The sequence below is a fragment of the Anomaloglossus baeobatrachus genome, chromosome 5, assembly GCF_048569485.1.
Source record: "Anomaloglossus baeobatrachus isolate aAnoBae1 chromosome 5, aAnoBae1.hap1, whole genome shotgun sequence".
Taxonomy (NCBI): domain Eukaryota; kingdom Metazoa; phylum Chordata; class Amphibia; order Anura; family Aromobatidae; genus Anomaloglossus; species Anomaloglossus baeobatrachus.
Window position 1 is genome coordinate 555,915,269 of NC_134357.1, and position 25,410 is coordinate 555,940,678.

The 25,410-nt window shown below is 49.9% G+C and overlaps 1 long non-coding RNA gene across 2 annotated transcripts in view; it reads right to left on the reverse strand.

Moving 5' to 3' along the window:
- Window positions 1–23,026, reverse strand: part of LOC142312314 (uncharacterized) — a 70,818-nt gene extending 47,792 nt beyond the window's left edge. For both annotated transcript variants that reach the window (XR_012754357.1, XR_012754358.1), the window contains exons 1-2: window positions 22,949–23,026; window positions 13,384–13,748 (exon numbers count right to left, since the gene is read on the reverse strand). This is a non-coding gene — a long non-coding RNA (uncharacterized LOC142312314). The remainder of the gene's footprint in view (window positions 1–13,383; window positions 13,749–22,948) is intronic.
- Window positions 23,027–25,410: the final 2,384 nt, after the last annotated feature.

Consider the following 25,410-nt stretch of genomic DNA (forward strand, 5'->3'; position numbering starts at 1 on the left):
ACCACCGGCAGTACTGTGGGGGGACAGGAACCGGACGAGCTCCCCCCTAGAGGCAGCGGCGTTCAGAGACTGTGTACCCTGTTGTCAATGTCTGTTTCATTGCTGAGTGAGTACCCGACTGACCCCTGCACTGCTTCCCCCGTATCTCCCACCAGAGTCCCGGGGCTTATCCCTACCCGTGGAGGGCAACGTCACCAAGCTGCCCCAGTCCATCACCCCGGGTACTCCCAATGGCAGCACTCCCCAATTACCGCACACCACAAGTGGCGTCACAAACTAAACCAAATCCCCTGCAAATACCCCCTTCACATTTGAGTGTGGCCCCTGAGCCCCCGGGTCCGGAGACCCTCGAGCCAGAAACTATCACCACCCCCAATCCGAGCAGTACGATCCGCTGCTGGGGCGGCACACTACTACGTTTGGGTGTCCACCTGCAGAAAACGCATATGCACGAAAATGGTACAAAACAGAGAACATGCTAACGTAGTGTGCTCCATTACAGTCAATGGCTCTGTCGGCGCATGCGCCTGAAACACGTTTTGCTGGGTGGGGGAGCATTGGACGGATGCCCCAACAGGACCACTAAACGTAAGGCAAAAATGCAGTGTGAAAAGGGGCCTTAGTTTCATTAATATCTTCTTCCACCAGTCAAGGTGTTGCTTAGTCATGCAATACCTGACCCTTCAGCTGCCTGGTACTAGTGAATTGTTGACTTCACTAACCAAGGCTTTGGTTAATTGAATAATACCCAGCTTTACCATCAGTTGCTTTGCATTGATTAACTTGTCTTTCCCCATTCATGACTTAACTTAGTTAGTTATTCAGTATGTCACTACTCCCTTTTGTCCGTTAGAGAAGGCTTCATTCTTTGACCTGAAGTCAATATTAGACACTTTCTATTCTTTTATGTTATTTATATTAAATTTTGTTATAATATTTATTTCAGAAGATAAATAATTTGTGTCCCAGTCACTTGTCCCCTCCTACTAACTAGACTCCACCCACCAGCTGTCTTAGGGAACAGTGCCACTACCGAAGGATGGCTATTCCATAGCCTAGTGCACCAGGCCCCAACCAGGTCCTGAGAGCAAGCTGCTAAATGAGAGTGTTGTGTGTGGCTGCCCTGAGGCTTCAGTCACCACAGGGTATTGCATCTCACTTAAGGTGCAGTACTCATCCTGGGTTTGGAAGAGGTCAGTGCCAGTTCCACATCACACACAGCGAGGAGCCCTCCCCACTGGAGGCCAGGCTATGGTAGGGTCTTAAGGTCGCCACCAAACACTGGGGCTTCCACCCACTAGTGACAGGGACCTGGGATGGGGAGGGGGAAGAAAGGAGCAACACAGACAGTAAGGCCGGCATCTCACTTGATTAAATCGCACGAGTGCAATACGAGAAAATCTCGCATTGCACTCTGACATGTTAATCAACGAGGCAGCTCCCATCTGCTGTTTTTTTCTCAGTCCAAATCGGACTGAGAAGAGAAAAAAAAACAACAAAACAAAACACTGCAGCATGCTGCGTTTTGGTGACTTTCTCACACGAGTCTCATCAATGCAAGTCTATGGGTGCGTGAAAAAAAAAACAAAAAAAAAAACGGATGTCACACAGACGGCACATACACAATCCTAGTGACATCCGTTTTTCTCAATACATTTCACGCATGTAGCAGAGAACAATGGAAATGCTTCTGTACATAACAGTACATGAGTAGCAGCTGCTGAGGATAAAAACTGATTGCACACTGACAGCATACTGATGAAAAGTAAATAAAATTGTCCGACTTTCTAACATGAGAATCGGACCAATTTTACACGCACAAGTGTGATTCCAGCCTTAGAGAGGAGAAGGTCTGCAGCCAGCAGACGGGGAGGTCGTGTCAGGACTTCGGTCCAGGATGGCAAACCGACAGGAGAGGAAAGTTACCGGTGGAACCTGTGAGACAGAGGTGTTTACGCGATTGCTGAGGGGAAAGCTTGATTGCTCCCGCAGGACTGGTGCTTTCAGGGTACAGAGCCCTACAGTGGTGGTGACACCCTGGCAAAACCAGGTAGTCAGAGGTTGTACAAATCTCTCAGGTACAAAACTCAATCCTCCTTGGCAGTCCAACACAAAACCCACACCCTGATACACAACACCAGCCAGTAAAGCCTAGTCACCCCCTCATGACAATAGGGACACACCAGTGGACGGGACCAGGTGGATGGGAGCGCCCACCTAGGAGTTCTGAGGTGTCCTGGGAGGGATCAGTCAGTGGGAGCTGGGAGACAGCCCAGTGCAGAGTCGAAGTTTGAGTTTAGTGGCAGAGGAGGAGGAAAGAGGAGTGAAGCAGAGACCGTTGAAGTGAAGGAGTGTGAAGTGCCAGCGTAGTGAGGGGTTGGGGCCCCCGGACTAGGTGGCAGACAGCAAGCAGGACCACAGGCGACAGAGATCCAGTTGTGGGAGACCTTAAGTGGACTGGGGCAGGGTTGTAGCCCGCCGGTGCTGACAGCAGGAATCCAGTCCAGAGGCTGTGCACAGTTGGGGTACCTGGACCCTAGGGCTAGGGCGAGGAAGGTTGCAAGCCCCTTGTCAATTGACCAGCCGGGGACAAGGTTTCAGGCCTTGTTCCACAGTAAGCCAGAGAGCGAAACGGAAGCCCAACGCGGGGGATTGGGTGTCCGCCAGAACCATAGAGATTCCAAGGGTCAGATTTCGCGGGCCACATCTCCCAACATACACAGTACCGGGAGTGGACTTCCCCGTTCCAAGCGGAGTTGTCCCATTGAAGACACAAACATTGACTGCAGGAGGAAGGGACCCCTGTTTGCTACACCCAGGTGCGGGACCCGAATACACCCGCCGGAGGTGACCGGTCACTGGCAATTTGTTTTACCACTGAACTTTGTGTGCAATTTTTTGGAACTGTGAGTACACCAGCCATCTCCGGTCCATCCCTGCATGTCACTCTCTGCAGTCACCATTCCTGTACGCTGTGGGCTCCGGGACTACATCTCCCCTACCTGTGGCGGGGATTCTATCCTGCTGCCCCGCTCCATCAGCCCCGGGCATCCAATCACCAGGCAGTGGCGGTGCTACCAACTCTCATTGCAACCCACGGGTGGAGTCACTGACAAATCAATCCCCTGTAAATACCCCCTTTCCCTACAGTTGTGAGGACGGACGGCTGTATGAGCCCGGATTCCAGCTACCACTCGAGCCGCAGTAACGAACCCGGATCTGAGCAGCCCCTGCAGTGGCCTGACCCCTCCATCCGCAACATGGTGAATACTTCAAGTTTAGCCATTAGAATCTGCAGGGCAGGGGGATTGCAGGTTCCTTTGCCCCCTCAAGTTCCCGGGCACAGCCAGGAGTTGTGACCACGATCCAACCCAGCACGGACTCTTGTTGCCCGCTATACGGGACAGGAACTAAATTTAAAGCAGGAGTCCCTGGAGGACTACACGTCTCAGGGATTCATCCAAAACAGTGCAGAAAGGAAGGGCTCACATTCCACAACACAAAATTCTGGCCTCTGAACTATCCGAGATCGGCTGGAGCCCATCATGGTGGACACCGGCACTCCAAGTGTGGAGACTATGAAGTGAGTAAAAAGAACTTAATCGCAGCACTGTGTAGACCCTATTATTACCAGCACCCCGCACTCAGGCGCCAATGTCCACTACTACTCCCACCATCAGCCTCCCTGTGGAGAGTTGAAACATCTGAACTGCGTTACCATCTGCCCCAGCAGAAAGAAACCCTCCGCAGTGGCGGCTCCCCTCATAGCCGCATACCACAGGTGGCTTCACGAGACAACCACTCCCAATATCCAAAACCACTTTCATCTTTTACTGACACCTCGGGGCCACGGAAGCGGGCGAGGTCGCTGTGACAGCCTCAACTTCACCGGCCCCGTGGGCGCGTCATGTCCACCGGTTGATTACCTCCGCCTTACCCGGGACGGGATACCAAACCTCTGGCTGAGATGCAGTACCTCTGTGGCGACTGATGCATCAGGGGCAACACAATTTTTTTTTTTGTTTCAACATTTGCTGACTGTAGGTGCTGTAGTCAGAATCAAGTCCATAGAGCATTTATTTAGTATATTAGCAAACTGTGCAGTATTCAATCTTATCGCAAAAAAAAAAAAAAATGGTTCTCAAATTTAACCTGGTCTTGGGCATTATGGATCTCTTCTACCAAATCTAAGGATACAGATGATGCAATAATGCCTTTAGCTAAAATAGGTACTGGTTCAGTGTTTTCAGACTGAGACGGACAGAAGCTACGGGAAAGTACATCAGCTCTTATGTTCTTGGTACCGGGCTGGAATATTACCATGAAATCAAGTCTGGAGAAGAACAATGCCCACCTAGCTTGGCTAGGATCAAGTCTCCTAGCAGATTCCAGATAAGTGAGATTCTCATGGTCTGTGAAAACTGACCTTATGATTGGCGCCTTCAAGGAAGTGGTGCCATTCCTCGAAGGCCCATTTAATTGCCAAGAACTCTCGATTACCAATGTCATAGTTTCTCTCAGTGGGGAAAAAAACTAAGTAAATAAAAAAAAAAAAAATTGCGGGAAAAGAAGGCACAAGGACGAAGCTGTGTGAGAGACTGAGTACCTTGTAATAAGCACCGCCCCCACTCCAGCCTCGGATACATCGACTTCCACAATAAAAGGACACAAGGTCAGGCAGAACCAGAATCAGGTCTGAGGAAAAACCTTCTTTTAATTTTGAAAAGGCATGGATCGCCTCTGGCTTCCAATTAACCACACTGCCCCCTTTTTAGTCAAATCGGTGAGGGGTTTGGAGAATTTGGAAAAATCTAATACATTTGCAATAATTTGCAAACCCAAGTAAATGCTGCAAGGCCCTCAGAGACTTGGGGTGCACCCACTCCTTAATCAGTTGAAGCTTAGAGGGACCCATGCAGAAGCCTTCTGAAGGCAAAATATAACCCAGGAAATTAACCTCATAAACCCCCCCCATCCCCCCCCGTCTCCTGACACACAGGGCTCCAGCGTACAATCTCACCCTGATGCCAGTCTATGACTGGGTTATATTTGCACAGCCATGACATACACAATACTACTGCTGACATCAGATTCTCAAGAAAAAAAAAAAAAAAAAAAAAAACACACCCCACAAACGACAGATTCTACATGCAAAGCCCCAGCAAGCATGGAAACCTCCTGAGTAACAAGGTTAACCACACCCTGGGTGAGAGGAGTAACATCAATGGCAGAGATTCTAAGGCTAGTTTCACATATCCTTTTCGCCGGATTCGGCGCACCCAGTACAGTGTATACAGTACAGTGGCAGCGCGCAACAAGCTCCGGTCACATGCTGTCATGTGACCCGGAAGTTACAGCACTGCCACTGTACTGTATACACTGTACTGGTGTGCGCCAAATCCGGCGAAAAGCCGGATGTGTGTAACTAGCCTAATAGGAGCATTCAGTCTCCGCAAAGGCAATCCCAGATCCCTTGTTATACCAGAGTCTATGAAAGTGGCTGCAGAACCACAATCAACAAACGCCTGCAGCCACATGGATTTAACCTGGTGAGACAAACAGACAGATAACATTTACTTTGTAGGTTCAACTTGGAGTACCTGGGCACCTGAGTATCCTGGGGCCCACTCATGTGCGGTCATTGATCTGGTAGCGATTGCCTCTGAGATCCAGGCTCTCAACGATGGGCTCCACAATGTGATTTGCTCCTTTGAAGTCGACGGGACTCTAGACCCAATGAAGGAGGTGCAACAGGAGCGTGAACCTTGACAGATTTAAGATTTTGCATTTGCTGTGGAAGTCTTTGGACAAGGCAAGACAGGGTCTGTACCTGGTTTATCAACTTTTGGAGGGAATCCATTTTTTTCTCCACCCCATGTTTAAATGGCCAGATATAATGTGACACCTGCCTGGAACCACAGTCTCAGAATGGCTGTCACAAACAGGCTAGAGGAAAGCCACCCACTAAGCAGGATCCCGAGAACCCCGAAACCCTTTAACCCCTATACAGGGATTTGGAATTACTACAGGGCACCAAAGATTGCAACCTGTGGAAGACTGCAGTCTAAGAAGAGTAGTCGATAGGCAGGGTCAAACCAGGAGATACTGAAAAGGGACAAAATCGGCAGACAATGGCATAGTCAGGAAATGAGGCTGAGGTCAATACCGGAGATGGCAGTGAGGTACAAAACCGACAGGCAGGGGTCAAACTTCAGAGCAGGAATACAGAACTGTATCTAGCAGCAACCAGCAGACATGATGGGGAATTAGAAGGGTGTGGTGTCTTTCTATTGGCTGTAGCTGAACTGTGGTAACTTCAGCTGGATGACACACACCACCTACAGTCAGCCAGTGGTACTGCAGGTCCCAGGGAAACCAAGCTTAGTGGATGAGCAGAGCCTGTGTCCACCAGAGCCACTGGCACCGACTCCTGTCCTATTATCAGCACAGTCCATGGTGGGAATACAGCGGCACCTGGTGACGGAAGCAGAAGTCGCAGGAGCGGACTCCGGTGAAGATGTGACACAGAATGAACAAATCAGCAGCAGGTGAAGAATTGGCTTAATTTATTTATTTTTTACTCCGTTACACAGTATAAGTGATTAGGTAGCTTTTTTCCTCCGGTCAGTATGATTACAGTGAAAACAGATTTAGATTTTTTTTTTTATGTTTTGCCACTTTTACACCATAAAAATTATTTATTTGAATTTTTTTTATTTTTGATCTTTATTTTCTGTTTTGTTTTTTTTTATATATATTTTTACTTAGTCCCTTTATGGGACATTACTCCACAGTGGTCTGTTCACAGCTGCAATGTTCAGCAGGGCTACGTCCCTACAGAACATCGCAGCTGTCAGAGCTGCACTGTGAAAGCCTGTGTGATCATGTTGCAGGCATGTTCACACAGGGTTTCCGTAGTCAGGTGACCCGGAGGTTGTCATGATGACTTCAGGTCACCATGACAACGATCAGGCCTTGCGATTACAACACGGGTGTCCTGATTGGAAGGGAGAGGGAACGCGATCTCTCTCCCAATCCCTTAATTGCCGCAATCGATATAAATTGAGGCATTTTGGGTGTTAGCCTGGAACAACACAAGCAATGTCCCTCGCTGTGAGGGCCGGGTCTTGGCTGTCGGGTAAAGGGTACTTTAAACACTGCGATATCGGTATCAATATCGCTAGTGAGCGTACCCGCCCCCGTCGGTTGTGCGACACAGGCAAATCGCTGTCCATGGCACACAACATCACTAGGCCCTGTCACACTGACTTACCTTCCCTGTGACGTCGCTCTGGCCGGCAAACCGCCTCCTTTCTAAGGGGGCGGTTCGTGCGGCGTCACACGGCAGCCGTTCAATAGAAGCGGAGGGGCGGAGATGAGCTGGCGGAAGATCCCGCCCACCTCCTTCCTTTCCGGTGGACGCAGGTAGATGTTCGTCGTTCCTGCGGTGTCACACGTAGCGATGTGTGGTGCTGCAGGAACGACGAACAACATTGTACCTGCAGCAGCAACGATATTATGGAAAGGAGCAACGTGTCAACGATTTTTGACGTTTTTGCGATCGTTGATCATTGCTCCTTGGTGTCACACGCTGCGATGTCGCTAACAGCACCGGACGTGCTTCACTAACGATGTGACCCCGACGATATATCGTTAACGATGTTGCAGCGTGTAAAGCACCCTTAAGTCGAGTCCCTGGTTGCGATCGCGGGAGCACGGCCCTCTGTAACTACCCAACAAATAGGATGTACCAGTACATCCTCGTTCGGGAAGGGGTTAAAGATACCACAGCCTTAACCCCTTCAGCCCTGGGGCACTTTCCGTTTTTGTTTTTTGCTCCCCTTCTTCCGAGAGCCGTAACTTTTTTATTTTTCCGTCAATCTTGCCATATGAGGGCTTGTTTTTTGCGGGACAAGTTGTACTTTTAAATGAAACCATAAGTTTTACCATATATTGTACTGGAAAACAGCAAAAAAATTCCAAATGCGGAAAAATTTCAAAAAAAAGTGTGATGGCACAATAGTTTTTGGGATGTTTTATTCACAGTGTTCACTATATGGTAAAACTGATGTGTGGGTATGATGCCTGAGGTCGGTGCGAGTTTCTAAACACCAAACGTATAGGTTTACTTGTATCTAAAGAGGTTAAAAAAATTCACAAGTTTGTCCAATAAAAGTGGCGCACGGTTTTCGTCATTTTCCGAAACACGTAGCGTTATTTTTTGGGATCTATGGCTCAGTGATGGCTTATTTTTGCGTCTCGATCTGACGTTTATAATGGTACCATTTTTGCGCAGATGCTACGTTTTGATCGCCTGTTATTGCATTTTGCGTAAAACTTGCGGCGACCAAAAAATGTAATTTTGGCGTTTGGAATTTTTGTGCCACTACGCCGTTTACCAATCAGATTAATTGAGTTTATATTTTGATAAATCGGGCATTTCTGAACGCGGCGATACCAAATATGTGTATATTTTTTTATTTTTTAACCCTTTAATTTTCAATGGGGGGAAAAGGGGGGTGATTTGAACTTTTAGGGTTTTTTTTATTTTTTAAAACTTTGTTTTACTTTTTTTTTTATTTTACTAGTCCCCCTAGGGGGCTATTGCGATCAGCAATCCGATCGCTATTATCTATCTGCTGATCACAGCTATACAGCTGTAAACAGCAGATTCAGTCACTTTGTTTTTCCCTCTGCTCTTGGCCGAGGGAAAACGAAAGTGAAACATCATAGCTGCAGGCGTCATCACATGACCCTGTGCTACGATGGCAACCACCGATAGTCACGTGATAACGCATGTGACTTCCGGTGGGGGCAGCGGTAAGTAAAAAACATGGCCGCGCGCATTTAGATCTTGCTGCCAGACTTTGGCAGCAAGATTTAAGGGGTTAATGGCCGCGGGTGGAAGCGATTCCACCCGCGGCTAGCAGGCACATATGTCAGCTGTTGAAAACAGCTGATATCTGTGCCGACCGCCGCTGCCTGCCCACGGCAGGGGGCGGGGCTTAACGGGACACGCTCCATGACGGATATATCCGTCCATGGTCGTGAAGGGGTTAAATAGGCTCATTAACCTTATTTTAGAAGACATATGATGATGATTACGGTTTATGTGGAATCTGTTCTGAGACATATTGATGATGTGACAGCGTTAGCATATTTCCTTAAAGGGAACCTGTCACCAGATTTGGTGACTAGAAGCTGCGGCCACTACCAGTGGGCTCTTATATACAGCATTCTAACATGCTGTATATAAGAGCCCAGCCGATGTGTAGAACGTAAAAAATACTTTATAATACTCACCTAAATGGTCGGTGCAGAGCAGTCTGGTCGGATGGGCGTCTCCATTCTCCAGTACTGTGCATCCTCTTTCGGCCATCTTTATCCTCCCTCTTCTGAAGCTAAGGTGGATGACGCATTCTACGTCATATACACAAGCCAACACTGGTGTCCTGCGTAGGTGCACTACAATACTTTGATCTGCCCTGCTCAGGGCAGATCAAAGTGCGCCTGCACAGGACCACAATGCCGGCGAGTGTATATGACATAGGACATGTCATCCACACAAGCTTCAGAAGACAGAGGACAAAGATGGCAGAAAGAGGAGGCTCCGGACCCGGAGAATGGAGACGTCCATCCCACCAGTATGCTCCTCACAGACCGTTAGGTGAGTATTATGAAGTAATTTTTACGTTCTATACAGCAGCCTGGGCTCTTATATACAGAATGATAGAATACTGTATACAAGAGCCCACTGGTGGTGGCCACCAAATCTGGTGATAGGTTCCCTTTAATACATGTAACTTGGAAAAAGATCTTTGTGAATTATTAATGACGTTGCTTGATACATCGTGACTCACTTGATGGAATCCACTGCAGCCCAACAACAGCCAATAAGATGTAGCACAGATTTCTGCCCCAACTGAGATGCAGAACAAGGATGGTGTGGTTGTGGCAGAGTTGGTGAGGCGTCTCACACAGAGATTCTGAGTCTCCTGACAGTGGTGACGTGGTAAGAACCATATGTGATGGCAACTACCTACAAAAGATGGCGGTGTCAGGCGACGTGGAGGCTTATTTAACAACCTCTGAGAGCACAGTAAAGCGTGAAGGATGGCCGCCAACGCAGTGGGCTGGTTTACTCGCTCCCTGTCTGAATGGAGAGGATCAAGTCTTATGATTTTGACTCAGCAGATGCTCTGGACTAAAATAAGCATAAGGGTAGGATTCCACTTGCGAGAGCCTCATGCGTATCTCCCATCGCATCACCCGGCATGGCCTGCTTCTGTCCCGACAGGAGCGGGTCAGCTGCACGTAATTCTATGCAGTTGACCCGCTCCTGTTGGGAGAAAGGCAGGCCGTGCCAGGTGATGCGATGCGACATACGCGTTTGGCTCTCGCAAGTGGAATCCTGCTCTTATGGTGAGACTCTGGCTGCTTGGGAGTCACTTTGTCTGTCCATGCCTGGGCCTGCCAATCAGACAAACCAGCTCACTCCCAAATGTATGATTTATTACATGTAAGCAAAATGTGGATACAGCCAGATGTCTTTTCTGCTTCAGAGGTCCTAGAACGTGTGGGTGTGGACGGATATCTACATGGCCATACCCCCAGAACTATGCAAATGGTATACCCAGCTGGTTTCATTGGTACAATGGTGTAATAGTGAAATATATCTGCAGTCTCTGAGTTACACATGGGGCCAGTGGTGTGGACATGCCGCAGCTGCACTGGGGCCCCCAAGGAACTGAAAACACAGGGGCATTCACAGAGCCAGCAGCCATGTCACTACTAACAGGAGAAGTAGGGGCCCCGCTGTGCTGAACACATATGATTATGCTGAGCTGACACGGGCCTCTTTCCTCTCCTGTTAGTGTTGATGCGGCGCTGGTCGCACTGGAGGGAGTCACTGACGCTGAGCGGTTCCTTCCTTCTGCTGCCGCCTGTGCCGTGTGCACTAATTTCTAGGCAATCCGCAGGACTGGGAGGGTATGAGACAAGGGAAGGGGCTGCTGGGACTGGAGAGGGAAATTACATTACAGCAAAATCAACAAAGTATAAGGCTGGCATTCACATAGCGTTTTTGGCAATGGTCGTAACTTGTGTCCTAAACCCTGGAAAACAGGATTCAGACATTTACGCTGATGAGGCCAATGATTATCCCGATGCAGGTGGAGCACCGGTGTGCGGTCACAAATCGTTCTCCTTCATATCCGCCTATTAGAAGCTCCAAGATGTCGTCACAGGTTGTTACATATAGAGGGATATTGTTTCTGATTGATAGTTGTGTTTTCAGTTGGAAATAACATGTAAAATAGGTTTAGTAACTTTACTGTTGTATATAGGGAGCGGCCCAGACACCATTCTTGTACAGGGGTCTCTGCAGTCTGTGTCCTCTCTGTCCACACCAAATGCATCCGGGGGGGAGATGAGACGATGGGGGAGGGGCCAGACACCATCCTTGTACAGGGGCCTCTGCAGTCTGTGTCCACCCCTGTCCAAACCGGATGCATTCAGGGGTAGAATGAGAGCATGGGTGGTGGGTGGTGTAGAATGAGAACATTTGTTAGGGTGGAAGAATGAGACCATGGGGGAAGGTGGGTAGAATGAGAACATGGGATAGGGAAGGGGGTAAAATGAGAACATGAGGGAGGGGGGTAAAATAAGAACATGGGGGAGGGGGAAGAATGAGAACATGGGGGAGGGGGGTGATGTCTTTGATCAAGTCCTCACAGGACTTAGGGTACCTTCACACTTTAGCGATGCAGCAGCGATCCGACCAGCGATCTGACCTGGTCAGGATCGCTGCTGCATCGCTACATGGTCGCTGGTGAGCTGTCAAACAGGCAGATCTCACCAGCGACCAGCCCCCAGCGACGTGCAAGCGACGCTGCGCTTGCACGGAGCCGGCGCCTGGAAGCTCCGGACACTGGTAACTAAGGTAAACATCGGGTATGGTTACCCGATGTTTACATTAGTTACCAGCACACACCACTTAGCGTGTGCAGGAAGCAGGAGCCGGCAGCACAGGCAGCGTGAGAGCTGCGGAGGCTGGTAACTAAGGTAAATATCGGGTAACCACCTTGGTTACCCGATGTTTACCTTAGTTACCAGCCTCCGCAGCTCTCACGCTGCCTGTGCTGACGGCTCCTGCTCGCTTAGTCGCTCTCTCGCTGTCACACACAGCGATCTGTGTGTCACAGCGGGAGAGCGCCTTTGAAGAAAACGAACCAGGGCTGTGTGTAACGAGCAGCGATCTCGCAGCAGGGGCCAGATCACTGCTCAGTGTCACACACAGCGAGATCGCTAATGAGGTCACAAAAAACGTGACTCAGTAGCGATCTCGCTGTGTGTGAAGCACCCTTTACAGTGCAGAAAACAGAGAGGTATGAGGGTCTGCTGATAAGTCTTAGGCTTTGATTTTTTCATGTTTCTATGGTAACGAATGTTACATCATATGAAAGCCGTATGTGTCTAATATATGTTTTCCAAATTTTGTGTTTTGCTTATGGCAACAGTGTTCTACGCACGCGGGAAAAGAAAATGGCATAGTCTAATGCGATATTCACAGCAACTGAGAGCAGAGGAGTGATAAAATTCTTGATTCTGCAAGGAACGTCCGCAAAGGATATTCATGGTGATATGTCGCAGACACTGGAGGATCAATGCCCTTCCTATTCCACAGTTAAGAACTGGGTTGCCAAATTTAAAACTGGCCACTTCAGCACCAATCATGAGGAACGTCCCGGACGACCAAGAGTGGTTGTTGTTCCGGAGATAGTCAATGCTACGCATAAACTCATACTGGAAAAATCGAGGAATTTCAGCTAAAGCAATAACAGACATCATGGGGATTTCCCGTGAACATGTTTGTGTCATTATCCATGAACATTTGGACATGAGGAAGCTATCTGCAAAGTGGGTCCCCAAATGTTTGACAACAGATCAGAGAAGCATGCGAGTGAAAACTTCCTGGTCCATTTGTCAGCGTTTCCGAATGGATAAAAACTTCCTGGATCGACTGGTCACTATGGATGAGACCTGGATTTATTTGTATGAACCTGAAAACAAGACAGTCAAAAGAGGCACAGTGGTTATCCTCATCCAAAGAAGTTCAGGGTGCAAAAATCAGCCACTAAGGTGATAGTGTCTGTGTTCTTGGATAAGGAGGGCGTGACGCTAATGGACTACCTTCAAAAGGGTTCCACCATCAATGCAAGGTATTACATTGTATTATTGGACCAATTGAAGGCCGCTCTGAAGGGCAAAAGGTGCGGCAAGCTGTCCAAAGTAATCTTGTTCCTGCAAGACAACACCTCGCCTCACACTGCACAAGAGACCACGGCAAAACTGGCAGAGTTGAGCTGCCAGCTGACCACTCACCTTATTCACCAGATCTAGTTCCCTCCGACTATCATCTGTTTCCAAACCTGAAGAAACACCTCAAGGCACCAAATTTCACACCACTTCTGATGCCATGGCTGCTACGGATGCCTGGTTTGAGGCACAACCAAAGTTCTTCTTTTTGTCAGGCTTACAGAACTTGGAAGACGGACGGACGGACGGACTGTATCCGAGTCCTGTGCATTTTAGGTGTAAAAATTGTATTTCTTCATGTACCATAAAAATCCTCTTCTTGAATACATTGGAGGACACAGGAGATGTGATGGGGATTACACCACACTGTTCTCTCAGTCTCTGAGGTGGGACGACGGGGGGCAATTACACCCAGTGCCAGTAGTCACAAGCTGTATTTGAAAAACAAAGGGAGAAGATTAATAACACAAAGAGTTCCCTGTACAAGCTCCACCCCCACCCCACCCCCAAACATGCAACACTGCCCCCTGCCCAGCGCAAGCCCCCAATGTGCAGCACCACCCCCTGCAAGCCTCCCTTAACCTGCAACATGGCCCCCTGCCCACCTCGAGCCCCCCCAATGTGCAACACGACCACCTGCTTAGCACGAGCCCCCACAACGTGCAGCACCACCCCCTGCAGACCCCTCCCAACCTGCAACATGGCGCCCTGCCCCACGGGACCCCCCAAAAATTTGCAACACGTCCCACTGTCCAGCGCGAGCCCCCCCAACGTGGAACACCCCCCCCTGTCCAGCGCGAGCCCCCCCAACGTGCAACACAGCCAACTGCCCAGCACGATCCCCCCCCCCCCCCCCAACGTGCAACACATCCCCCTGCCCAGCCCCCCCCAAAAGTACAGTATGGCCCCCTGCCCATCGCGAGCCCCCCCAACCTACAGTATGGCCCCCAGCGCGAGCCCCACCCAACGTGCAACAAAGCCTCTGACCAGCTCAAGCCACCCCAACGTGCAACACTGCCCACAGCCCCCTGTGAGCCCCTTCAACATGCAATATGGCTCCATGCCCAATGCAAGCCACCCCCCACATGTACATCGCCCCCCTGCTCAGTGCAAGCCCCCCAACAAATGTACAGCATTGCCCCCTGCCCAGTGCAATCCCCCCCAAATGTGCAGCATTGCCTCCTGCTCAGTGCAAGCCTCCCAAATGTACAGCATTGCCTCCTGCTCAGTGCGAGTCCCCCCAAACGTGCAGTATCGCTCCTGCCCAGTGTGAGCCCGCCTAAACGTACAGTATCGCCCCTGCCCAGTGTGAGCCCCCGTAAACGTACAGTATCACCCCTGCCCAGTGTGAGCCCCCGTAAACATACAGTATCACCCCTGCCCAGTGTGAGTGTGCCGACCGCGCGTCATCAGCCTGCCGCCGCTCAGATCCACATCCACAGTGGCTCGAGGGGTCTTCGGGGTCGCGCAGCCACTCGGCATTAAAGGGGTGTTATTTACAGGTGGTTGTATGGACAGTTCGTGATGCCCCCCATGGTAAGGTGGAGTACCACCGCTGCAATAGGGAGTACCCGGTGGCGATTGTGTGGGCAGCCAGATGTTTAACCCCTCCACGGGTAGGGGGAATGCCCCGGGACTCTGTGCTGGCGACAGGGAGGCGCCGTTGGGATGGTCAGGGATCCCTTTAGTACCCAGTCCAATAACGCTGACACCAACAACCGTGGTAAACCAAAGTTCTTAGTATCGTTGCAGCAGGGAGAGAGCACGCCTGGATCCCGTGTCCGTTGGTGTTTGTTAGCCTGTGGCCTTTTCCGTGGCACCTCACTTCTAACTGGTCCCTCTAGCATAGAACTATCATGCACCCCCTAAACGTACAGACCCTGCCCAGTGTGTGCGCCTGTAAGAGAGTGAACTATGACAATACAGGGCTGCCTGTCTGTCTGAGCGATAAACAGGAAGTAGTTGTGGAGATCCAGGAAATGCGAAGAGGGAGTTTGGTGTCCATGGCAACGGGTTTTTCAACGGTGTAGGTGAAGTAATATGGGCCTTAAAAACAAGTTGGTTGTAAGCCCCGGTTGGTGACCAAGAGACTTGTTGGTGAACAGAGCCAGTGACAGCATCTGAGGAGAGTGAAGGGAAACAGAAATTGCGGAGACAATACCACATCACTGTGTGATAAGCGATCCAGTTGTGCGGACCTGGGTCCAACTGAAAGAGCATCTGAGGAGAAGCGGAGGAGATGTTTCCCCCCTGACAGAGCAAGTGATTGATGTCCAGTAAGGCCGTGAGTGACTGTGACAAGAGAGACGGCGTCCGGTGCCATCCCCATTGGAAGGATTCTGACAAGCCCTGGAAAGGAGTGATCCCCAGACTGCGTCCTGAGGCTACAGAATTAAAGTGCTTGACAGGTGACTCTGGCATTGGCTGATAGCTGCCAAACTTTGTTTTCTTTTTTTGCAATAAGTACTTATTTTTGGCGCCAAAGTTTTATTTTTATTTTTCTGGACTTGCTGCAGCCCACGCGGAAACACACCGGTGTAAAGTTACATTGGAGTTTAATGGTACCATAGGTTGTGAGATACCCGGGTATCCCTGTGATAAGTGTATAGTCATCATTAATTTAGTGTATTGTATTATTATCTGTGATAAGTTATACTCAGTGCACCATCTCAGAGGTTCCATCAGACCACCCTCACCTAATTTACATCGTCTTTCCAGTTTGATAAGTTTAACGTGTAGGTAAATTTGTTCCGGGTCCCAAATGTGATTTACATATACTGGGATCTCTGAGATCGGTGCATTGATTTTCGGCTAGCGCTTAGTGTGTGAAATTATTAATGGTAATGTTTTTAAGGGGATTTTGAGCTTATTATATTTTACATTTCACCGTGATTTGATCCCCATTTCAGTAAAATACTGTTGTTCATTTCTGCCTCAGTCTCGGTCTGTGACTCACTGGATCTTAATAGGACCTCTGGTCATTACATTTTGGCGTAGTCGGCAGGATCCAGTGTTTGTCATGGACGGAGGCGGCGAGGGAAGAAATGATCCCACCGCATCAGCAGCCCCGCTGCTGGGTGCGGGTCTTTTGGCAGCCGCGGCGAATGTGGGAGGGCATGTACCGGTAGGAGCTTTACTCCAGCACATGCCGAAATACGACGGGCGTAATATGGCGTTGCAGGATTGGGCAGAGAGGGTCCAGAGTATTCTGCGGATGTGTAATCTGACTCCCGCATTACGAGCAGAACTGGCATTGAACGCACTAGAAGGCGACGCTAGGCGGACGGTGATGGTACGACCTGAGGCTGAGAGAAGTACGTTAGAGAACATTTTGGTACTGTTAGAGGGGAGTTCTGGAGGCCGGGCCCGTGTGACCCAGCTTCGATCATTTTTCTTTAACCGCCCTCAAAAGGAAAGTGAGTCTCTGATGCAGTACTCTAATACGCTACAGGAAACATTGAATGAAGTGCAGCGACTAGACCCAGGGGCCCTGGGAGCGTTCCGGGAGGTAGACCACTTGCTCCGGGACCAATTCATCACAGGGTTAGCTAACAGGCTCCTTCGGGATAAACTGTATGAGGTGGCCCGGGCTACCCCAGAAATATCTTTCTGGCAGATTTAACAGGCCGCGGTGGAAAGGGAGGCAGAGTTCACTCTGGTAGTTCAAGGGGCTGTGGACAGTACACGGCTGGAGGGAGGCGGAATGCAATTGTCAGGAGCGGAAGGACTGGTAGATGTTGTACAAGCTCTGCGTGCTGAGTTGAAGGAGCTAAAGCTGGAAGTGTCTAAAATCAGAGCTGGGTCGTCCCCTACTCCCCTGGAGAGGCCACCAGCTACACCCTCTGGGATGGTGATTCCACTGACAGCCGGACCGCCCTCTTTGAATGACTCAAGCCCCCGTCCCCGGGGAGCAGTCACCTGCTGGAGGTGCGGGCGCCGGGGACACATCTCACGATACTGCCGGATGTCCACAGTCCCCGAGACTCCTCCGCCGACGTTAAACTCCCAGCCGCTGCCTTGAAGGGGCAATTCGCAGCGGCCCCCCCTCACAAAGCCCCCAACGGAATGAGCAAGATTTGTTTGCATGGAGTCCAGTCTTAGAAGCAGAATTTGAAAGACGGAAGATGAATTGCTTGGTTGATACGGGATCTGAATGTACCATTATGCCTCTAGAAGTTTGAGAAATACTTCAGTCAACTAGTGGTTCCCGAAGATGGTCGAATGATAAGACTTACTGCCGCTAACAATCGCCAGCTGACGGTGAAAGGGATCGTGTGGATGAGACTGAAAATGTTTGGTCAAGAGCTGGGTCAGAAAGGGGTAGTGCTGGTGGACCACCCCCTTAGAAGAGGGATGGAAGTGACACTGGGAATGAACATTCTGCGAGATCTAAATCATCAGATGTATGCCCGTGAGGGACCCCGTTACTGGACTCGTGCTACAGGTCACCGACCGACACAGAGAATGTTACACCGCCTAGTGCTGAACTGTGATCTGCTGAAAAGTGCAGTCCCTGGGGGCCGGGTGGGCCTTGTCCGAGTGCCATCACGGACCACGATTTCACTGGCGCCCCGACAGGAGGAACTCTTGATGTTGCCAGTGGGGGCGGCGCAGAGGCTGAATGGACTTGAGGTATTACTTGAGCCAGCCCCAGAGAAGTCCTCTTGTGCCAAGGTGCATGTGGCCCGGTCTCTGACGATTGTGAAGAATGGACGGGTGCCAGTCAGATGCATTAACGTGTTGGAGGAGGCTATTACCATTCCTGCTGGGACCATCCTAGCTGAACTGTTCGTGCCAGAGGGGAAGATGCCTGACAAAGCGGTGTTTGAATTGCGGCCAGACCCACAGTCATCCTGGACATATGCGGTCGAAGTAGCAGGGCCTGAATCTCCTACCAAAAAATGGAATGGTCGTGTGATCATGGATCAGATGGGAGTAGATCGGGAGGAACTGACTTCCGTGCAGCTAGAACAGTTGGAGAGGGTCGTGTGGGAACATGAAGAGACCTTCTCGCGACATGCAGAAGACTTCGGGTGCTCACCGACGATTGAGCATGAGATTCCCACGGGGGACACCCCTCCCATTAGAGAACGTTATCGTCAGATTCCCCCGACACTTTATCAAGAGGTGAAGGGCATGGTCGCCAGTATGCTCGACAATCAAGTAATACGAGAGAGCCAAATTCCCTGGGCTGCCCCCGTTGTCCTTGTCCGAAAGAAGGATGGGACCCTCCGATTTTGTGTGGATTATCGGAAATTAAACGCGCACACTGTGCGAGACGCATACCAGTTGCCTCGGATTGAGGAGTCCCTGTCTGCATTAGGAGGGGCCAAATACTTTTTAACGTTGGACTTGGCGAGTGGATATTGGCAGGTACCAATGGCTGAGAAAGATCGGGCAAAGACAGCATTTGTTATGCCAATGGGGCTCTATGAATTCAACCGGATGCCGTTCGGACTCAGTAATGCCCCGGGGACCTTTCAACGCCTTATGGAACACTGTTTAGGCGACCTGGATTTTGAATCGGTATTGATATATCTAGATGACATCGTGGTGTTCGGAACGTCATTTGAAGACCATCTTGAGAAGTTGCGCCAAGTGCTCCAACGTCTCAGTCGCCATGGCTTAAAGATAAAACCAAAGAAATGTCAACTGTTCAAGAGTCGCATAGAGTATCTAGGCCATGTGGTGACTCCCGACGGGGTGTTACCCTCAGTCAGTAAGATCTTAGCGGTACAGGGGTGGGCACCTCCTCAGACTCTACAGGAGGTGCGGGCTTTCTTGGGATTGGCAGGGTACTATCGACGATTTGTGCCCAGGTTTTCACAAGTAGTGGGTCCCCTGAATGAACTTTTAAGAGGGACGGCGCTGGGTCCTCGCAACCGCCCTATCCAATGGGGGCCTCAGCAGCAAAAGGCATTTGACGAGGTGAAAGCCGCCCTAACGAGTGCCCCTTTGTTGGCATATGCCAGGTTTGATACCCCTTTCCTGTTGTACACTGACGGTAGTCTTCACGGGTTGGGGGCGGTACTGGCCCAAATTCAGGATGGCCGGGAGCGGGTCATTGCCTATGGCAGCAGGTCTTTAAGGGACACTGAGCGCAATCCGGCTAATTATAGTTCGTTTCGCCTAGAGCTGTTAGCCCTGGTGTGGGCAATGACGGAGCGCTTTGCTGAGTATCTAACGGGAGCTGAGGTGTTGGTCATGACCGATAATAACCCTATTGCTCACTTAGAGAATGCGAAACTGGGAGCGTTGGAGCAGCGATGGGTCGCTCGCCTTGCTAAGTTTAATTATCAGATTAAGTTTCGCTCGGGGCGAGAAAACTGTAATGCGGACGCATTGTCGAGGGTACCCCTTGGATTTAGGGGAGAAAGCATTGATGACCAGCTCGAGGACACAGAGACCCCTGACTTGGGGCAGGTACCTATCTTCCGCAGTGTGGTACATTCAAGTGGGGTGGCATCAGGGATGCCGTGTGTCCTGGGAAAAACGCCATCAGATTGGGCAAAAGATCAGAACGAGTGTCCAGACATCTCGCGAGTGCGCACCTGGGTACAAAATGGGATTTGGCCGAGTGCAGAGGACAAGGCCCAACTATCCGCAGAAGGAATTAAACTATTGCGACAGTCGGATAAGTTGTGTGTGGAACAGGATCTTTTGTATCGTAAGGTGTATCTGCCATCTGAGCTGCAACACCGGTACCAACTGGTAATCCCTGTAGGGATGGGTCCGATGGTTGCCCGCGAGGCACATGAGAAAGGAGCCCACTTTGGTAGTGAAAAGACACTCCAGTGGTTACAGAGAATCCTCTATTGCCCTGACTTGGGAGGGATGGTAGCGGAGGCATGTCGGCAATGTCGGGTCTGTTGGCTCAGTAAGAGTCCTGAGCAGCGGGCCCCTACTCAAACCATTAAAACGTCTGCCCCCTTGGAATTGCTCATGATTGATTATGTCCTGATAGGATACTCGACGTCTGGGTGCTCCTATTGCTTGGTAATGACAGACCACTTCACTAAATATGCTGTGGCAGTGCCGACAAGAGATCAGACAGCGGAGTCGGCGGCTAAGGCTGTATGTCGTCATTTTCTCCAAGTGTTTGGGTGTCCGCAAAGGATACACTCAGACCAGGGGGCATGTTTTTAGGGGACACTAATGGAAGAGCTGCGCCGGCTGTATGGCATAGCACATTCAAGAACGACACCTTACCATCCCCAAGGAAATGGGGCCTGTGAGCGTTTCAATCGTACCTTGATACAGATGATGAGAACATTAGAGGAAGGGCAGCAGGGCCACTGGCCTGAGTACCTCCCTGAACTAATGTGGGCCTACAACAATCGATTGCACAGCACTACGGGCTATTCGCCACACATGTTGATGTTTGGGAGACCCGGGAGGGATATTGAAGATTTGAACATGCCAGATCCCTCCTCTCATTCCCCTCGGACTGCATCTGAATGGGTTCGGGAACACCAGCGGCGACTGAGAGTGGTGCATCAGGTGGTGGGTAATAGACTCAATCAGGTGTCTCATAGGGACACGAGGCCTGTGCAGACGGAACCTTTCTCCCCAGGGGATAGAGTGTTAGTGAGGGTCAAACGACCGACAGGGAAACTGGCCGATCGATGGGAGGCGACCCCATACCTGATAAAGAGACGAGTGAACCCTGAGATTCCAGTTTATGAGGTCGAGCCCGTGGGGGCAGGGGGGCTCACTCGTAATCTTCACCGTAACATGCTACAACGGTGCTGGTTTGAGGACGTGGCTCCCGTTTCTACGGAACCAGAGGCTGTGTCCCAAGGGTCAGGTACTCCTGATGTTTTTGAGTTTGATGATGAGCCCTCCTCTGCGCCTGTTTCTGCCCCCTGTGAATGATCTGCACCTGTGTGGAAAGAGTGTTGAGCCGGTGGTATGTCCTTCCGAGGGTGAGGGCTTGAGTCAGCCACCTGACATGAATAATGGGTCACGGGGTGTCGCACTTCAAGAGGGGGCAGCGTCACGCCTTTCCTCTGATGACACTTCTGAAGGGACTCCTGCCCCTTCGGGGACAGAATCCGTTGGGAAGGACCTTCGGAGAACCACTCGACCTACGGCAGGAATACCCCCTCAACGCTACGCACAGGATGATTTTGAGTGGGGAGGTATGTCGAGGACGCCAACCTCTAGTGGGGTGGCATGTAAGAGAGTGAACTATGACAATACAGGGCGAGCATTAGGACCCTGCAGAGTCTGCCTGTCTGTCTGAGCGATAAACAGGAAGTTGTGGAGATCCAGAAAATGCGAGGAGGGAGTTTGGTGTCCATGGCAACGGGTTTTGAAAACGTAGTAGGTGAAGCAATATGGGCCTTAAAAAATGTTGGTTGTAAGCCCCGGTTGGTGACCAAGAGACTTGTTGGTGAACAGAGCCAGTGACAGCATCTGAGTAGAGTGAAGGGAAACAGAAATTGCGAAGACAATACCACATCACTGTGTGATAAGCGATCCAGTTGTGCGGACCTGGGTCCAACTGAAAGAGCATCTGAGGAGAAGCGGAGGAGATGTTTCCCTCCCTGACAGAGCAAGTGATTGATGTCCAGTAAGGCCGTGAGTGACTGCGACAAGAGAGACGGCGTCCGGTGTCATTTCCATTGGAAGGATTCTGACAAGCCCTGGAAAGGAGTGATCCCCAGACTGCGTCCTGAGGCTACAGAATTAAAGTGCTGGACAGGTGACTCTGGCATTGGCTGATAGCTGCCAAACTTTGTTTTCTTTTTTTTGCAATAAGTACTTATTTTTGGCGCCAAAGTTTTATTTTTATTTTTCTGGACTTGCTGCAGCCCACGCGGAAACACACCGGTGTAAAGTCACATTGGAGTTTAATGGTACCATAGGTTGTGAGATACCCGGGTATCCCTGTGATAAGTGTATAGTCATCATTAATTTAGTGTATTGTATTATTATCTGTGATAAGTTATACTCAGTGCGCCATCTCAGAGGTTCCATCAGACCACCCTCACCTAATTTACATCGTCTTTCCAGTTTGATAAGTTTAACGTGTAGGTAAATTTGTTCCGGGTCCCAAATGTGATTTACATATACTGGGATCTCTGAGATCGGTGCATTGATTTTCGGCTAGCGCTTAGTGTGTGAAATTATTAATGGTAATGTTTTTAAGGGGATATTGAGCTTATTATATTCTACATTTCACCGTGATTTGATCCCCATTTCAGTAAAATACTGTTGTTCATTTCTGCCTCAGTCTCGGTCTGTGACTCACTGGATCTTAATAGGACCTCTGGTCATTACACCCCCCTAAACGTACAGTATCACCCTTGCCCAGTGTGAGCCCCCCTAAACATACAGTACCACCCTTGCCCAGTGTGAGCCCCCGTAAACATACAGTATCACCCCTGCCCAGTGTGAGCTCCCCAATAATACAGCATCACCCACTGCAAGCCCCCCAAACGTAGTCACCCCCTAGCCAGTGCAAGACCCCCCCCCCTCCCCTCCCCCCAACATGCAGCGGCATCCCCTGCTCAGTACGAGCCCCCCCGAACGTGCAGCATCGCCCCCTGCCCTGTGTGATCCCCCTTCCTTATGGAAGCCGCCACAGCACTGTGCTTCAGTACATTCCCTGTGAGACATACACGACCTGCAGCCTGAATGATTCTCCACCTCAGGGTCAGGATCCGTCCGCTCTGCACAGCCCGAGCACTGCTGCTTCCCGCCCACAGATCAGCACTGAGGAGGCCCCGCCCCTTCCGGTGACGTCTTTCCCTCAAAAAATCAACTCCACTCTGGACGCTTCCGTATAATATCTAGTGTGCGGCTCTGCAGGTGGGTGTTTTCTCCACGTGTATGAGCACATATTGTATATAGAGGGCTATATGGACATCATGTATATACGAGGCTATGTGGGGCTGAAAAAGTACACAGAAAGCTATCGGGGTTATAAAGTATATGGGGCACATACTGTATACAGAGAGACTATGTGGGGCTCATACTGTATATAGGAGGCTGTGTGGGGGCTTATACTGTATATAGGAGGCTGTGTGGGGGTTTATACTGTATATAGAGAGGCTGTGTGGGGGCTTATACTGTATATAGAGAGGCTGTGTGGAGGCTTATACTGTATATAGGAGGCTGTGTGGGGGCTTATACTGTATATAGAGAGGCTGTGTGGGGCTTATACTGTATATAGAGAGGCTGTGTGGGGCTTATACTGTATATAGAGAGGCTGTGTGGGGCTTATACTGTATATAGGAGGCTGTGTGGGGGCTTATACTGTATATAGGAGGCTGTGTGGGGGATTATACTGTATATAGAGAGGCTGTGTGGAGGCTTATACTGTATATAGAGAGGCTGTGTGGGGGCTTATACTGTATATAGGAGGCTGTGTGGGGGCTTATACTGTATATAGACAGGCTGTGTGGGGGCTTATACTGTATATAGGAGGCTGTGTGGGGGCTTATACTGTATATAGTGAGGCTGTGTGGGGGGTTGTATTGTATATAGGAGGCTGTGTGGGGGCTTATACTGTATATAGGAGGCTGTGTGGGGGCTTATACTATATATAGTGAGGCTGTGTGGGGCTTATACTGTATATAGAGAGGCTGTGTGGGGGGTTATATTGTATATAGAGAGGCTGTGTGGAGGCTTATACTGTATATATATAGAGGCTGTGTGGGGCTTATACTGTATATAGGAGGCTGTGTGGGGGATTATACTGTATATAGGAGGCTGTGTGGGGGCTTATACTGTATATAGGAGGCTGTGTGGGGGCTTATACTGTATATAGAGAGGCTGTGTGGGGGCTTATACTGTATATAGAGAGGCTGTGTGGGGCTTATACTGTATATCGAGAGGCTGTGTGGGGCTTATACTGTATATCGAGAGGCTGTGTGGGGGATTATACTGTATATAGAGAGGCTGTGTGGAGGCTTATACTGTATATAGAGAGGCTGTGTAGGGTCTTATACTGTATATAGAGAGGCTGTGTGGGGTCTTATACTGTATATAGAGTGGCTGTGTGGGGGCTTATACTGTATATAGAGAGGCTGTGTGGGGGCTTATACTGTATATAGAGAGGCTGTGTGGGGGCTTATACTGTATATAGAGAGGCCGTGTGGGGGCTTATACTGTATATAGAGAGGCCGTGTGGGGGCTTATACTGTATATAGAGAGGCCGTGTGGGGGCTTATACTGTATATAGAGAGGCCGTGTGGGGGCTTATACTGTATATAGAGAGGCCGTGTGGGGGCTTATACTGTATATAGAGAGGCCGTGTGGGGGCTTATACTGTATATAGAGAGGCTGTGTGGGGCTTATACTGTATATAGGAGGCTGTGTGGGGGATTATACTGTATATAGAGAGGCTGTGTGGGGGCTTATACTGTATATAGTGAGGCCGTGTGGGGGCTTATACTGTATATAGAGAGGCCGTGTGGGGGCTTATACTGTATATAGAGAGGCTGTGTGGGGGCTTATACTGTATATAGAGAGGCTGTGTGGGGGCTTATACTGTATATAGAGAGGCTGTGTGGGGCTTATACTGTATATAGGAGGCTGTGTGGGGGATTATACTGTATATAGAGAGGCTGTGTGGGGGCTTATACTGTATATAGTGAGGCTGTGTGGGGGCTTATACTGTATATAGTGAGGCTGTGTGGGGGCTTATACTGTATATAGAGTGGCTGTGTGGGGGCTTATACTGTATATAGAGAGGCTGTGTGGGGGCTTATACTGTATATAGAGAGGCTGTGTGGGGGCTTATACTGTATATAGAGAGGCTGTGTGGGGGCTTATACTGTATATAGAGAGGCTGTGTGGGGGCTTATACTGTATATAGAGAGGCTGTGTGGGGCTTATACTGTATATCGAGAGGCTGTGTGGGGCTTATACTGTATATCGAGAGGCTGTGTGGGGGATTATACTGTATATAGAGAGGCTGTGTGGAGGCTTATACTGTATATAGAGAGGCTGTGTGGGGGTTTATACTGTATATAGAGAGGCTGTGTGGGGGTTTATACTGTATATAGACAGGCTGTGTGGGGGCTTATACTGTATATAGAGAGGCTGTGTGGGGGCTTATACTGTATATAGAGAGGCTGTGTT